The sequence below is a fragment of the Dipodomys spectabilis genome, unplaced genomic scaffold (genome assembly GCF_019054845.1).
Source record: "Dipodomys spectabilis isolate Male_0828 unplaced genomic scaffold, ASM1905484v1 ptg000115l, whole genome shotgun sequence".
In the NCBI taxonomy this organism is placed as follows: domain Eukaryota; kingdom Metazoa; phylum Chordata; class Mammalia; order Rodentia; family Heteromyidae; genus Dipodomys; species Dipodomys spectabilis.
Window position 1 is genome coordinate 14,963,833 of NW_024870792.1, and position 15,829 is coordinate 14,979,661.

Here is a 15,829-nt window from a genome sequence, read left to right on the forward strand (position 1 = left end):
TGTCTTTAGTTTGGAAAAGGTAGGAGAAATATCCTCATTTAATCTGAAAATCTGCTCTGAGTGCCATCAAGAGGACTAGCGCTGTTTAGAAACTGGCATAGAGCACTTCAAGAATAGTTAATACTGTATTGGAGTCTATATTCTAGGTGAGAGATTGTAAAGAACAGCAATCTCATAGATGGAGACCTTGTTCAGGAGGTGATCACGGAACTGAGAAACAGCTGAATTAGGAGAAGAGCATTGGAAAAAGAAAGGAAACAAACCTTAAAGTAAGACTTGGACATGTTCAGGAAGAGCTAAGAGCTTGGTAGATGAGGAGGAGGTGCAGTAACCATGTGTAACTTTGGACATAAGCTGAAGTTTAACCAGGTGGTATCTGTGGGTCATAAAAATGTATCTTGTTTCCTTTAAGGTGCAGTGGGAAGCATTACATTGGAGTAGCACAATCAAATTTGTCTTTTTAAGCCATTTACTTGGTTGCTATGTGGTGGCCCAATTTTAGGACTACTTGGTCTCAGGAAAACCTATTAACGACCTTTAGCCTTAGGCAAATGCCATGTTGTCTGGGACTAGCATGGCGGTGAAGGCATAGACCATTAAGATTTCCAGTCTATTTAGGAAGTTAAAACATCTAATAGTCCAAATATAGGTAGAGAGCTAAGGGAAAGATTAAGCCAGCATATTTACTAAGAGCACACTCATGTCTTGCCTTCACAGTGAAACATTGTCTATTCTTCAGAACCACCTTGCTCTTTCCTTTTGGTGCAGCAGGTGTTTGTTGAGCTCATAATACATCCAAAGCATGGCACCAGGTGCTTAGACTACATCAGTAAACCAAATGAACATTCCTTCTCTTGTGGAGATTATATTCTGTCTAATACCAATGTTATATATGCACTGATAATTTTTATTACATTCTGTGACTTCATATTAGTCAATGCTTTAGATATATTATTTTATTCTTCACACAGATCTTTCTACTATCTTTCTATCATCCACAAGCCTCACATTTCAGTTTACCATAATATCTAGTTCAACAGAGGGAAGGAGGAAGAAAAAATATCAGTGAATATGTGTTTTCTTCATAGAGAATGTGTTTATAAACTTGCCTTTATGCAAATTAGTGAAAAAATCCCTAATTATAATTCAGATCATTTGAGTGGCAACCATTTTTCCATTAAAGAAGGATTATATACTTATCTAAAAGTTACTTTAAAAGAACAGACCCTTCTAATGAATGTAATTAAAAGTTTGTTAATTAAATGTTTGAAATTGAAAGTATGTTTGGTGGGGGGAGAAGATTCAGTTACAATAACAACAGCCATGATCAATTAAAACCCAAAATGAAGATGAAAAGGATGAATTTTACAAGTTGAAAAAAATTCTGGTTTACAAAAATGTATAAATTCTAGCAAAGATGCCCATTTTCTAAATTTATCATTTATTATCAATTATAAATGAATTCCATAAGCAGATAAGGTTCTTGCTTGCAATAAAAATGACAATTACAGAAAATTGATTTCTTGTTATAGCTCCCCAAGTATATCTTAAAATATGGAAGAAAAAAATCTCCCCAATTTATGGTTTTTTTGCTTTCCAAGGAATAATGAGCATCTTCATAAACACTCAGAGAATTTTGACTCCTTAAAGAGCCTCCGTATAATTGTAAAGCTGTTGGTATTGAGGTGTCATTTCTTCTATAATAATCTATCTCATGCAGACATCCTGTATGTTCACTAAACCTTTGAGAATTATCAAAAGTGTTAGTTTTGATGACCACATATAACTTTGTTTCCATGGAAGACATTTTCTACTTTTCAACCAAGGTTAAGAAAGCACCCTTTTTGTTTGTTTGTTTGTTTGCTAGTCCTGGGGCTTGAACTCAGAGCCTTCACCCAGTCCCTGAGCTTCCTTTGCTCAAGGCTAGCACTCTACCACTTGAGCCACAGCACCACTTCCAGCTTTTTCTGTGTATATGATACTGAGGAATCAAACCCAGGGCTTCATGCATGCTAGGCAAGCACTCCACCACTAAGCCATATTCCCAGCCCAAGAAAGCATCCTGTTTACAAAACATCATCTTAAACTTGTTTCTGTAATTTTGACAGTCCTTGTACTCTTAGAAGATCATAATTATCAGTAAGAAATAAAACCTTTAAGCAGGTTGTATGCAGCAGCACAGTTCTTACAGTAAGAATATACATAGATGCAGTTCTTTTTTCCTCATTAATTCAACACATTCACTAAGCAAAATGAAGTAATTGTGTTTAGTCTCACCTAACCAAGCTTACAACACTAGGGAAGAACCTCCATGTGATAATGCACAATCAAATACTCTAATAGAAATGAAAGTCATATAATGCAAGTATATAGGAAAGAAGGGGCTTCCTTTTGAGGGAAGAGAGAAACCTACCTAGAAAACTAGACAAAATGGCATTCAAAATTACACTTGAAATGGAAAGAATTTGAAAGAGGACAAAGAGTATCATGAGAGTCATGAGATAAACAAAGTGATACCTAAGTGTGGATATACACTCATCAGATAGTGCTTTCTGCAATGAACATTTGTCAGACAAGTGTCAGACATTGCACAAGGAGCCAAAGACAGAAAATAAATAAACGAATTAATAGGCTTTGCCCTTGAGGGATAATTCTGTTTAACAAATCTTATAGAGTGTAAATAAGGAAATGGTTTTCAATTAAGTTTGTGGGTGGTGATAGATATGAAACTAGTCTTTGGAATATTTTTTTTCTGATGATTTGGGTAATGGTGGTGGTGATAGTTTTATCACTTGTTAAACAGGCATTATTTCCTTCAAATATCATAACTTACCAGCTTGTCAAAGCACATTCCAAGATGCAGTTCCAAGAGTTGGAGATTCTCTACATCTCGACTAGGAACTGGGAGTTTATCACGAAATCCTGATACTGATGTAACTGTTCTAGGGGTCCACACTTCGTGTACTATTGAATGAAACTAAGAATATACAGAATATACAAGCAGTACAAAAAAAAGAGTTTAGAAGTTCACATGTCAGACCTGTAAATGTTTGGGAAGTATTCAAAAAAAATCAGGTATGAGTTAAGAGTAGGCAAAAAGGACTAGAACACTTTGCCTAATTCCATAAAAGAAAAAAATGTTGTGAACTTTATTATAGACGAAAATTTAATTTCAAAATAACACAGCAATGACTTATTTTTAATTATGAAGAACTAATAGGTAAGAAGTACATAGTTGTTTTTTAAGGGAAATGAGTATAGCACTACCATGCAGTTTTCCATTTAAACTATTTTGTTGTTATTTATAATTTTGTTGAGTTTATTGACCCTAGAAAAATGTACCATTAAAAAATTGGTTTTATATATTACCATTTCGATTACTATAGCTAATTATTCACATAGAGTTACCTGTCCCTACTAGGAACTGTACAAATCTGAAACAGGAAGATATACCAGATCTCTGAATTTGGTTAATTGTAGTTTGTTCTGAGTGTCAATAATTGACTGTAGTCAAGTATTGACTGTAGTTGGCAAATGTATGAAGTTACACAACCAATGGTACAAAATCCTTTCTGACATTTGCAAACATTCGTCATTTTAAGTTTATTCAATTAAACCACCACTAAGCTAACTCCCAGATACTAATGGCTTTCAGCAAAACAGCTATCTAACCATAGCCACACTGTGAGTACTTATGCTTATCACATGCTTAGGTGCCACTCATCAGAGAATGAAATTACGTATGGGAAAAATGAAGAATCATTTTAGTTCCAAGCTGATAAAATGTCTAATTTCACTGTACTAGTTCCCCCATATAGCTAAAATTAGGTATTTGAAATGCATAAACATCCCTATTAATGTTACCAACATAAAATTGTTATATGATTTGTTTTTTTAACTTATATGTTCTAAATTTTTATTTAAAATCTCAAACTCCATAAGCAAGGTAGAAATTTTTTCAAGCTTAATAGTATAAATATAAACTGATATATACTGCCAAGATACAAATAAGATTTTTGTGAGAACAGACTCCTCTTTGAAATTAAAAAAAAAAACTATTATCTAGAGAGAAATAAAAATAGTCCCTTAAAATGTACATGATACTATAAATTGCTAATTTTTCTAATAAATAGCTATTTTGAGAATTATTTTGTGGGGCGAGAGAGAAGTAGATTTGTTAATTTTTTTTTGTTTTACTTTTACTATGGCACAGTAGTGTAGTAGTAGTTTCTGAGTTCCTAGGAAATAGTAAGAAAAATTGCATGAAGAAAAATAACTTGTCCTTCTTTTAGGGTATATTTGGTCTTGTGTCGTCAGAAGGTAGCTTGCTCCCTGGAATCAAGTTGCAAACATTATCCTCAATAGTAATTAGAGCTAAGCAGCAATTACAGGACGTATGATTTGTTCAGACGCACAGCCTGTTGGCTGTTTCTTAGCGCCACATTTCACAGGAGCACCAAGTTGAAATGATGGAATTATTTATCTCTTAACGTAATACCTTGTACAGTGCCTGAATGCAGGAGTAAACGTGGACTGTAATCTTAAAAGTCAAGGTAAGCATAGCTGACTGATCAGCATTTATACCTCAGGGAACTTTTTCGAGAAGTATGTGACAGAAATATAAAATAGCTCAAATCAATTTTAGAGAAAAAAAAAAGAGAAGTAACAGAATTAAGACAGAGAGCGATTGCTGATTTCAGTATTCCCCTCTCCAAGATTATTTTGTTTTTTTTTCCTATTTCTACTTAACTTGTTATCTTTTCTAACTATTTAAAACAAGGTGACTGATTTCCCATATCTCCTTTACCTTTATTAGCTTCATTCCTTTTTTCTTTTGAAATATGTCTCAGAATAACAGCTAGGTAAAAATGAGATTTATGTTTAATCTAAGTATGTTAGGATCTTCTCTCCTTTTTCTTTTCCCTTCCCATAAAGTATATTTAAACTGATGATTGTACATGTCCAAGAATCCACATTCAGATTGACAGAGTATTGGCTGGTAGCCTGTAATAAAACTGACTGACATGGATGATTTACACCCTTGCCACATGATTTTTATGATAGGCACGTTTCAAGCTGTAATGTTCCATTCACTTTGAATCAACACTCAATGGTTTCATGTTTATTTAGACCCTTGGGCATAGATATCTCTCTGGAAACCAGGTAAGCATAGCTCTTCCAAAGGGAATATTTTCAGCTGTAAGATAGGTGTATAGGACAGATGTGTTTATGTGTATTATAGGTGCTTGTGAAATTCTTATTTCTGTTTTAACTTGTCACTTTGCTTTTCTCATCTAAGAAATCTTTCTTTTGTATTTGCCATTTGTAAACCTGAACAAATATTACTGTTAGAAAAGGATTTAGAATCTCTCAGTATGAGGAAGATGTTTTTTTGTATCATAGTCTCCAGTGGGATTTCAGGTGGTTAGGAAAATTTTGAAAGAGCATCAACTTTTAGTTCGTTTCATTGGTGGACTAGTGGTGTGTAAACACTGAGGGTTTAGTGGACTCTTGAGAAAAAAAAGGGCTAAACACAAAGCACATTATTTTTTTCAAAGTCTGAGAGACTGTGATTTGTGACTACTTAGCAGAAAATGTTTCTCTCTGTATTGATTACAATAGACTAGAACCTGGATTGGAAAGAATATTTTTCTAATCTTATAAACACTATTATTTTCCTTTTGTATGTTTGTTCTTCATGGAATTATTGATTGATGTGCGGTTTTCTTCAGGAAAACACAGAGAATTGTAAGAAGCCATCTAAGAGTTTAGAAGATAGTTTTCTGCCCATAATGTCAAGTAAGAAGCCTGTGTAATAGATATATGAAAGACACACCTAGTACTCTCCAGTGACAAAGTATATGTATGTAATCTAGGACATGATGCTGAATTTCTGTAAAAAAAAAAAAAAGTCATCAAATTCTGAAATGTATTTACATTTTTCACTTTATTACATGTACAGCATATACCATTGTGGGTTCATATATAAAAACAATCATCAGATGTTGCAAATGACAAGTCTACTTGAGACATAACTAGAGATATGGGCTGATTCAATTGTTACCACTTTCCTTATTATTGCATGGTCTATTTTTTACATTTTTAGAAGCTAATAATGAAAAGATTGACAGAGTATAGTAGCAAAGGATGAAATTTTTTAATGTTTATTAGTTCCCCAGCAGTATTATATGGTGAGAGACTAGAGACAAAAAGACAAGAGAGACAGACTGACACAGACACACAGATATAGACACAGACATAGACACAGACACACACACAGACACACAAGACACACACATACACACACAGGGAGATGCCAGAGAGACAGAGAGATGCCAGAGTCTTGAGATAGACAAGAGACAAGAGTAAGAAAAGATGAGTAAGAGAAAGGGAGATGAGGAAAAGAACAAGAGAAAAAGGAGGTATTATAGAAGAGAAAAAGCTATACAAAGGAATCTAAATTTGAAAACATGAAGAAACTATTCAATTTTAGAAATTTCCTTTGACTGGAAACATACTTTCTTTAATACCTTGAATAACAAATCCATTTTTATAAATTGTTTTCTTTCCATAAGTATCTTTTCAAGTAAAGGAAGCTTTAGAAACAAATATAGGAGAGGACAAAGGGTCAGAACAAATGTCCAAAATAAATATTTTTCCAATTTTATTAGCTTATAATGATTATTACAGGAAAGGAAAATAATGAGTAGTATGATTTAAGTTCTTTACTTTAAAGAGATACCTTATTAAAGAATCATTATTATATAGATTTTGGTGTTCATTGGGAATTATTTGTAAAGTCAAAAAGAAGCTCCATGAAGGGAACTTATTCAGCTTTATATCATGCCATTTGCAACAACATGGATGAAACTGAATATTATGTCACATGCAATAAGCCAGACACAGAGAGAAATATATTACATGATCTCACTTGCATGTGGAATCTTTTTTAAAAAGTCACATAGAAACAAAATAAGATGGTTATCGTAGTGGGAAGAGTTGCCACAAGAGATGAAGTTATAGTGATATAGGATGAATAATCTAGGGATCAGAAGTATTGTATGAGTACTATGATTAAGTATGGTTGAGTTTTGCATAATAGAAATTTTCTGAGAGTAGAGTTTCAGGTGTTCTTATCAGATATGTAATAGTAAATACGTAAGGTAATAGATATGTTGTTGTTTATGCATACTAATCATTTCATCCTGTGTTGTTACCTTACATTTATATAATATTTTTAAACAAGCACTTTTGTAACAGAGAACATGATTGCAAATTATGAAATAAAAACAGATGATTTTACCTATTTAAGAAAATAGTACAAAGAAGTCCCACCACAGAAGAAAGCTGGCACAAAATCATTGTAATGGTATAAGAGTAAACATGGTACACAGGTACATTGGACAAGAGTAAGCATGGTACACAGGTACACTGGGGCTGGGCAATCTGTTATGATGAGTTATTTCCAATGCAGAAAATCCTTGAATGTTCATTCCAGGGCCTTATCTAATACATTTTGCCTATCACTAGTGCCCCAGAAGCTGCCTTACATGATTGAAACAGTAGCATCAATTTCTAGGATGTCAGAATAATGGCAGAGTTCCAAGAAGCAAAGCCAGGCACTGGCCCAGTCTGCTAAGTTTCCACTTAAGTCTCTTTAGACTGTAAGTATCCACAGGTTACAGGTATTCCGCATTGCCCAGGGTAAGGGTGATACCACATTGTCTCCCAATTGCCCAGCTCCTGTGTTTGAAGTTGTTAGGTGATCTAGGTTGTTCCTATTTAGAATGCTTTGCCCTACTTCTGCCATTGAAGGAGAGGACAAAAGAGTAGAGAAAACAGCTAGGAAACTATACTAGTAAATTCCAGATACAGAATGTTGCTTATTCTAGTCCACTTTAAAACTTAGTCAACATAGCAATCTTTCTTCCCCTTCCAAACCCTCCATCGCTGTTTGGCCCATCTTAGTCCTAATACAAACTTGTTAAAAATCTGTGCTCATCCAGACCAGGCAATTCACACCAAATTCCATAAAGAGGAATGATGGTTTCCCTGCTGTTTGCACAGCATCTGTGGCTGCTCTTAACCTAGAAGAAAAATGCTTCTAGGATGAGAACTAAGGGCCTCTTCTATGATGATTACCATGATTATAACAGTCCACTAGATTTTTTTTCTGAACGCCATATAGTTTATTATAGTTATAGTAAACATAGAAGTCAACATACAGAAAGAGTTACAGCAGTTTTTACTATTTCTATTTATTCTCCAACGTGAGCAACAGCTTTTGAATAGCTTTGAAGTTTTTGGTTAATGTTTAATTAACCAAAGTTGGGAATAGAAGGCACTAGAAAAGCAAATATTAACTGTTGGTTTCAATTGAACTTCCCTAGATTGGGGAAGAGTGCACCTTTTAAAAAATAATCTTAATGTTAAATTTTAGAGGATAATTTATGTAAACAACAGACCCCCTTTAGTTCTTAACATGTATATAACTTAAACATTGAATGCATGAACAGAAATTATCTAATACTAGAGTACAAAACATTTTGTGTCCAGAAATAGCCACTCTGAACTCAGAGCCCAAGTTTCACTGTTTAACCCCATTCCATATGGCCTTTGGTGTGAGGACAGGCCTAAAGACAGATAGCAGCCTAACCAGGTCGTTTTGATCTCTATAGTAGAAGGTAGATCACCATTGCTTAGAAAAAAAAAATGTGTCTTTTCAGATAGCATTATTTAGTGCAGTTCTGATAGTGCTTTATTATAAAATCCCCAATACAAGTGTGAATGTGCCTCCCTCCACGAGTCTATTTGAATTAGTTATATTGATCCAAGTGGTATGGTTAAAAGCATGGTCTTAATGGACCTGGATGTGTTGGGTTTTTTAACCATTGAGAATGTTAAAAGTGTTAAATGAAACGTTGCAATCAGTTGTCTCCTGGTCTTGAAAGGGGAAAAAAATGTGTGCGTGTAGCCACCCTGGCTTTTCTTTCACTGAACTTCTTCTGTTATTTATATTGACAAAAAATAAAATCTCACTTTATAATGAATATTTCTTTTAAAATCCAGTCAAAATTTAAAAACACTAATCTGCTTAATTTTTCAAAGAAGGTAATGAGAATATAATGATTCTTATACATCTTTGCTTGTACTTATCTAAATGTTCAAATCGGTGTCGCTGGGCTATAGGCTTGGGTTTGTTTCTACCACTAGTCTGGTACCTGGGTGACATAAACCCTTCTAATCTTATTTTACCCATATAAAATAAAAGATAGGTTCCTAAATTGTGTTTATTTGTCTCTAAAATTTAATTGCTATATAATGTCTCTGGGTATATTCAGTGACTTGAGAAATATGGTTATTGCCTTACCTGAGTAAGTATTTCAGGAAGATTTATAAAACAAGTCGGTGTGTTATGCTTCTGTTAGGGAAGAGCAAGTGCTTGGTCTCCTCACAGAAAGGCTCCACTCTTATGGGAGCACTTTATGCCACTGACAGGAGTCATTGGGCAAATGTAGCTCAGGACTCTCTCTCCCAGAGTCCTTTAGCCAGAATATTTTGTCAAGCTCCTGTGACCTCCCTATCCATTCTTGACCTCAGACAATTTTAGTAAAGCCCTGCCTGGAGATAATTCTGGCTTCTCTAAAGACTTAGTAATTTGGGAACTAGCACATGACATTCCCTTTTGATAAGTCAAGTGTATTAAAACACATTTGAAAATCCTGAGAAAGCATCTGCTAGAATTCTGTTTCCCTCCTTTGTGTTTCCTGTCTTCCACGGTCACACTTAATACTTTGGGGTCACAAGCTGAAAAAACACAATAAAACAGAAGCGTTCAAAATTCATTTTTAATTGTCTAAATTTACTTAAATCCTTTTCATTGCTGCTTTTTAATAAAGACCACAGTTACCAAAAAATGTGATGTTCTTTACCAAAGCATAGTTGTTACTACATAGTATATAAAATCTCACCCAACTTTTTCTTTCTTTTTATTTTATTTTATTTGTTTTTGTCGGGCATGAGGCCAGAACTCTGGGCCTGGGCGCTGTCCCTCAGCTCTTCAGCTCAAGGATAATGCTCTACCACTTGAGCCACAGCACCACTTCCGGCTTTTTCTTTTTGCTTATGTGGTGCTGAGGAATCAAACCCAGGGCCTCATGCATGCAAGGCAAGCACTCTACCACTGAGCCACCTTCCCAGCCCCTCACCCAACTTTTTCAACATTTACGTATAAGAAATTCAGTATGAGAGCAAGATATATAGTACAAATGAATCACCTCTTGGCTGTATGTTTTCTGTTGCCATAACATGTGAAAAGCCTTCTTAGTGAAGAATTCATCATTTTGTTTAAATGCTGTGGATTTCTATTAAACCCAAAGGACATTGTGGGTTACAATCTATCATGATGTGGATTCGCTGCTGTTTTCTGATGCAACACTTCAATATTGCTTATAAACCTCAGAAGGGTGCTCAGAAGGCTTGCTCTTTAAATGCAGCATTCTGCCAGCCTGGTGCCTTGTGGATGCTGCAGGAGCTCTTTGCAGGGGTCCTGAGCTGCCTGAAGGGAGACTAGGCCATAGAACTGCTGACCGTTACAATTTTATAGATTCAAAGTTTCAGGAACACATTTTTCTCATTGGCATCATTGGCTTAGTCTCCTCTATCTACTTCTGTATTCAGAAAGACAGCATGAGTATTACAGGGAACTTTGATTTGGTTACAAATCATTTTCAGAAAAATCAGGCTGACAGTGGAAAAAGAAATTCAAAGACATCATACAAACCATAATAATATGACAATATTTCAAGCATCTCTTTTTATTGGGAATTCTACCTATATTTGTTAAACCACTTTACTAAAATTTACAGAGCTGAATTCATTTTTTAAAATCTGTTAATGTATAGCTTTCAGGGAAGTATCCCATGCAAAATTCTGAATGAATATGCACAAGCATAACATACCTGTGTGAACTGCCCCCAGAACAGGAACAGAATATTTCTAACACCCTTTCCTTCTATCTAAAGATAGCCATTAGACAATTAGTTTGTATGATTTTATAGGAAGTACATTATATATCATCTACTCCTTTATTTTTGTTTTTTATTCAACATTATATTCACATAGATTGTTTTTGCATAGAATTTTATAGTACTTGTTTTCATTGCCATAGTTCATTGTGGGAAGTTTTATTGCATGAAGGTACAAAATTAGTTATTCTTTTTACTCCTGATGGTTTAAATGACTAATGACTAGTTTGGGACTAGTATTGCTATGGTCATTATATGGTACTGACCACTTCTGTTAGGTAAACATATAAGGCTCAGAATTGCTAAGCTTAGGGTATATATGCATCTAGTTTAAATAGATATTGCCAAATAGTTTTTCAAAGTAGCTATACTTCAATATACAGTTGTGATTGTTCCATATCCTTTCCATCATTTCATAGTCTATATTTATTTTAGATATTTTGGGTATGTAGTAACATCTCCTTATAGTTTTGATTTTCATATCCTTACTGTCTAAAGAAATTTTGCATTATTATTATATATTTATATATGCTTTATGAAGTATCTATTCTAGTCTTTCACCTATTTTTCTACTGCTTTCTTTTGCTTATAGGTTTGTCAGAGTTCTTTATTCTATAGATAAAGGACTTAAATTTATCATATCTACATATCTATATGTATATATGTGTGTATATATCCAGTCCTTTTTATGTCGCTATTCAAAAATTTTTATTTTTAATAAAATGCATTCATCAATATTTTCTTTCATGATTAGCACCTTGACTTCCTACTTAAGAAATGTGCTCACTCCAAGGTCTCAAACTTTTCTCTTCATCATTTTCCTTTCTAATCCAAAAACCATAAGGATTCCTGGAGACCCTAAACTTTTTTAGACTTAGGTGTGTGTTGGTCTTTTTTCTGTGTTTTAACTTATTCATAACCACCCCTTAGAAATACAACTACTCTCCTTAAGGTCTGTTGAGATACCTCATCTAGGAAAACATTGATGAGCCCATCTTCTAACTATGAATTCTCTTTCTCTTGAAGCCCAACATTTGATTGAACAGTTTAATCAATAACATATGACTCCCAACCTGACCTGCCTTTATGATAAGTATTAGTACTTGCCTTATGATGAGTACTTATGATAAGTACTTATACCTCACGGTGATACAGTGTGAGAGGAGTACTAATAGTAACCACAAAAACTGAAGCTTATATATCACACAAGCTGCTGGCAAGGACATGGTGAAGCAATTTGCATAGAAAGATCTCAGTTCTCCTAACAGGTACTTATATTTTCTTCAATATATGGCAGAGAAAAAAATAGAGATAAAAAGGAGAAAAGCACTTTTCCAAGGTTATGCACGAAAGTTGGACAGTAGTCATCATCTCTCAGACTCCTGAGTTGGTGCTGTCATTATAGGGAGAACAGCATTGTCTAAATAGAATGCCACCAAATTATCCCAGAAGCTTGAGGCAGAGGAGACTGCTTGAAACTCTGCTCAAAAATTTTAACGAAGAGGGCAGGGAAGGTGGCTCAGTGGTAGGTGTTTGCCTTGCATGCATTGAGGCCCTGGGTTTTATTTCTCAGCACCACATAAACAGAAAAAGCCGGAAATGGTGCTGTGGCTCAAGTGGTAGAGCACTTGCCTTGCGCTGAAGAGCTGAAGGACAGTGCCCAGGTCCAGAGTACAGGCCCCATGACCAAAAAAAGAAATAAATAAGGAAGAACAGAGATTGCATGTTTTCTCTCATATGTGGAAGCTAAAATTTGTTGATAAGTAAGCATATGTACATAAATGTACTAATTGAAATAAGGTAGGTGTAGGGGAGAACTCAGTATAAGTCCAAAATCATAGTGCAACAAACACCAGGAAATGGGTAACTGAAATGGGTGGGATAGGGTTAAGGAAATGTACATTGTACAAAATTAAGAAAAGTGAGGGAAGGAGTGGGTAGAACGGTGGGTGAGGAGGTTGAAAGGGGTGACCTTGATCAAGAAGCAATGGATTTGTAAACTGCTTTCTTGAATGACAACTCCTTTGTACGACTACCTAAAGAGAATTAAAATATTTTTTAAAAGGAAAGATAATAAAGGAAGAAATTACATGTGCCTAGGTGCTCGAGGTCTTTCAGCAGGGAAAAAAATATCTTAAACCATGTTGAAGCCAGCTCTTTTTAAATGTACTTAATGATAGACAAAGTTTTTTTATTCTACCTCCCCTTCCAGCTCATTGCTGTGCTGGGGATCAAGCCCATAGCCATGGTCATGCTCTCCCACTGAGCTACACCCTAGACCTGATGACAGAATCTTTTCTTTTCTCTTTTCTTTTCCCTTCCTCCCTTCCTCCCTCCCCCTATCTTTCTTTCACTCCCTTCCTTCCTTCCTTCCTTCCTTCCTTCCTTCCTTCCTTCCTTCCTTCCTTCCTTCCTTCCTCTTCTCTCTTTCTCTCTCTCTCTCTACCCCCCCCCTCTCTCCCTCTCTCTCTCTGTGATAATAAGGACTGAAGTCAAGAACTCAAGGTCTTATGCACAAATACTCTTGTCACTCGAACCACATCACCAATCATTTTGCTTGGATTTTCAGATAGGTTCTTTCAACAATTTACCTGTCTTTAAACTGCTCTCCCATCTTCACCTCCCAAATAGCTGACACTAACTTGTGCATCACTATATCTGTATACTTGTTTGTATTACCTGTTTTATTGACATTACTATCTCCTTCCTTCCTTCCATCCTTCCTCCTTCCCTCCCTCCCTTTCTCCCTCCCTCCTTTTCTCCCTCCCTTCCTCTTTCTTTCTATTCACCAGGACATATTTAAAGTAGGGAGAAATAGAAAAAGAAAAGTATTTCTTGCTCACCATGAAAGAAATCAAGTTAAAGACTCCTATAAATTTCTTTTTGATACTGGAGCAAAAGAAAGCTTCCTCTTAGCTCTCTGATGGTCCCCCCAAATAGAATTACAGAAAAAAATGAACTCAACAGGAAAATAAGTATATGTTTAACATGTGTAAGTTCCAGAGCCATACAAGACATGAAACACAAAGAAAAGGTCAAATGGTTAAAACTTAAATGCACTCTTCACAGAAAGTAGAAAAAAATAGTGTTTAGTTATGTTTGGAGGAATAGTAAATAACTTTTTTTTTTTAAGAAATAGATAATCTAAACGATGAACAGATAGTGGCTTGGGACAGTGACAGCCCTCTCAGCTCAGGAAGTAGCAAGTAACTGAAAGTTGAGGGGCTGAATTTCACTGCCAACAAAGACTGGTATTGCGCAAATGTCTCCTGAGTTGTCTCTTGGAACTGCCTTCAGCAGAGTAGATGACAAGTGTATATGGGAGTGGTATCAACTTTTCAGTCTCTTCTCTTCCCTGATGATTAATCTTTGTGGTTGCTGGATGAGGCCTCTAGGAAGGCAATTTAAGACAATTATTTTGGACAAAATTTTTTTAGGTAGGAATTTTAAATGGATGCCTGGGCTCCAAGGAGAGGGAAGAGAATCAAGGTCAGGGATCTTAATTCTTTTTTTAAAAATTTTAACACATTTTCATGCTTTTTTATTTTTTTATTGTAAAGATACTGTACAGAGAGGTTGCAGTTACATGAGTAAGGTGATGAGTACATTTCCTATAGAGCTTTGTTACCTGCTCCATTGTTTTTCCCCTGCTAACCCTTCCCTCCCTACCCCCCCAACTCCTCCCTCCCTTCCCCTATATCCTTATTTCAGAATTTTGTTGTTATTTCCCTTCCCCTTCCCAAATTAGAAAAATGTATATACAAGATGCAGGGCACCGACATCAAATACAGTGATAATAGGGGTTATACCATGGGGAAAGAACATACAAAAGAAAAAAAAATCACATAGTACTTTTTAAGTACACTAAAAACAATAACAAGAAAGAAAAAAACCACTTGTGTTCCCTATCTTGGGGTTCATTTGGCTTAACATCACCTTATATGGTCATAGGTACATAGCTTTTGACCTTTTCTGCTTGTCCTAGACATATATTAGTTATTTCAAATAAGGTAAACCACGGGATCTATGTTTCTTTGGGCCTGGCTTATTCACTTAATATAATTTTTTCCAAGTCTTTCCATTTCCTAACAAATATATATATGTTATCATAAAGATACTGTATAGAGAGGGGTTACAGTTACATGAGCAAGGTAATGAGTCCACTTCCTATCAAGCATTGTTACCCCCTCCTTCCTTTCATTCATAGTGCTCGGTATGTATTTTGAAGCACCAGACTTTGGGGTATTGCTTTTCCAACGAAATGTAAGGAATACCCATCTATTCCTAGGAAAGCAATAATATGTGAAATCCTTAGCACTGTGAGTAACGAAAACTATTATTTCAGCCAGGTGCCTTGATGACCAAATAGGTACCATATCATGTCAACGGACTATGCCATAATCTATCAAAGCACAACCTCATTTGAGCTCCTAGTGACACCTGAAATTATTGCCTTAGTCTTTGATCGTTGAAATATGATTGTGGAGACCATTTTGAGGTTAGAATTCCAAGGCTTCCTGGTATCTCTCCTTTAGGTAGCATAACATAAACAATGGAAACATATTCCTCTTAGAAAGAAGAGTACACCAGAGTCAGAAAACCTGCATGACAATCTTAAAGCTGATCTGCATCCTAATCCTGCAGAAGTCATTTTTTCCTACGCCTTTATAATGTATGCCCCTTTCAATGAGCAGTAAAACAAAACTTACCATAGCACAAAAATTTATTAAGAAGGGCAATGTCAATTTTGGAACTCCCAATGATTTCCTTAAAGAAATTAAAATGAATGACATTTCAATTTT

General features: G+C 35.3%; 1 protein-coding gene across 2 annotated transcripts in view; it reads left to right on the top strand.

Moving 5' to 3' along the window:
- Znf385b (zinc finger protein 385B) overlaps positions 1-15,829 on the top strand; it is a 279,057-nt gene that overhangs the window by 165,425 nt on the left and 97,803 nt on the right. The window contains exon 1 of one of the 2 annotated variants that reach the window (XM_042688338.1): positions 4,397-4,553. The exons of the other annotated variant lie outside the window; for it this stretch is intronic. The gene's annotated coding sequence lies outside the window, so the exon portion shown is untranslated. Of the gene's footprint in view, positions 1-4,396; positions 4,554-15,829 lie in introns of those variants that run through there. 2 annotated transcript variants of the gene reach the window in all.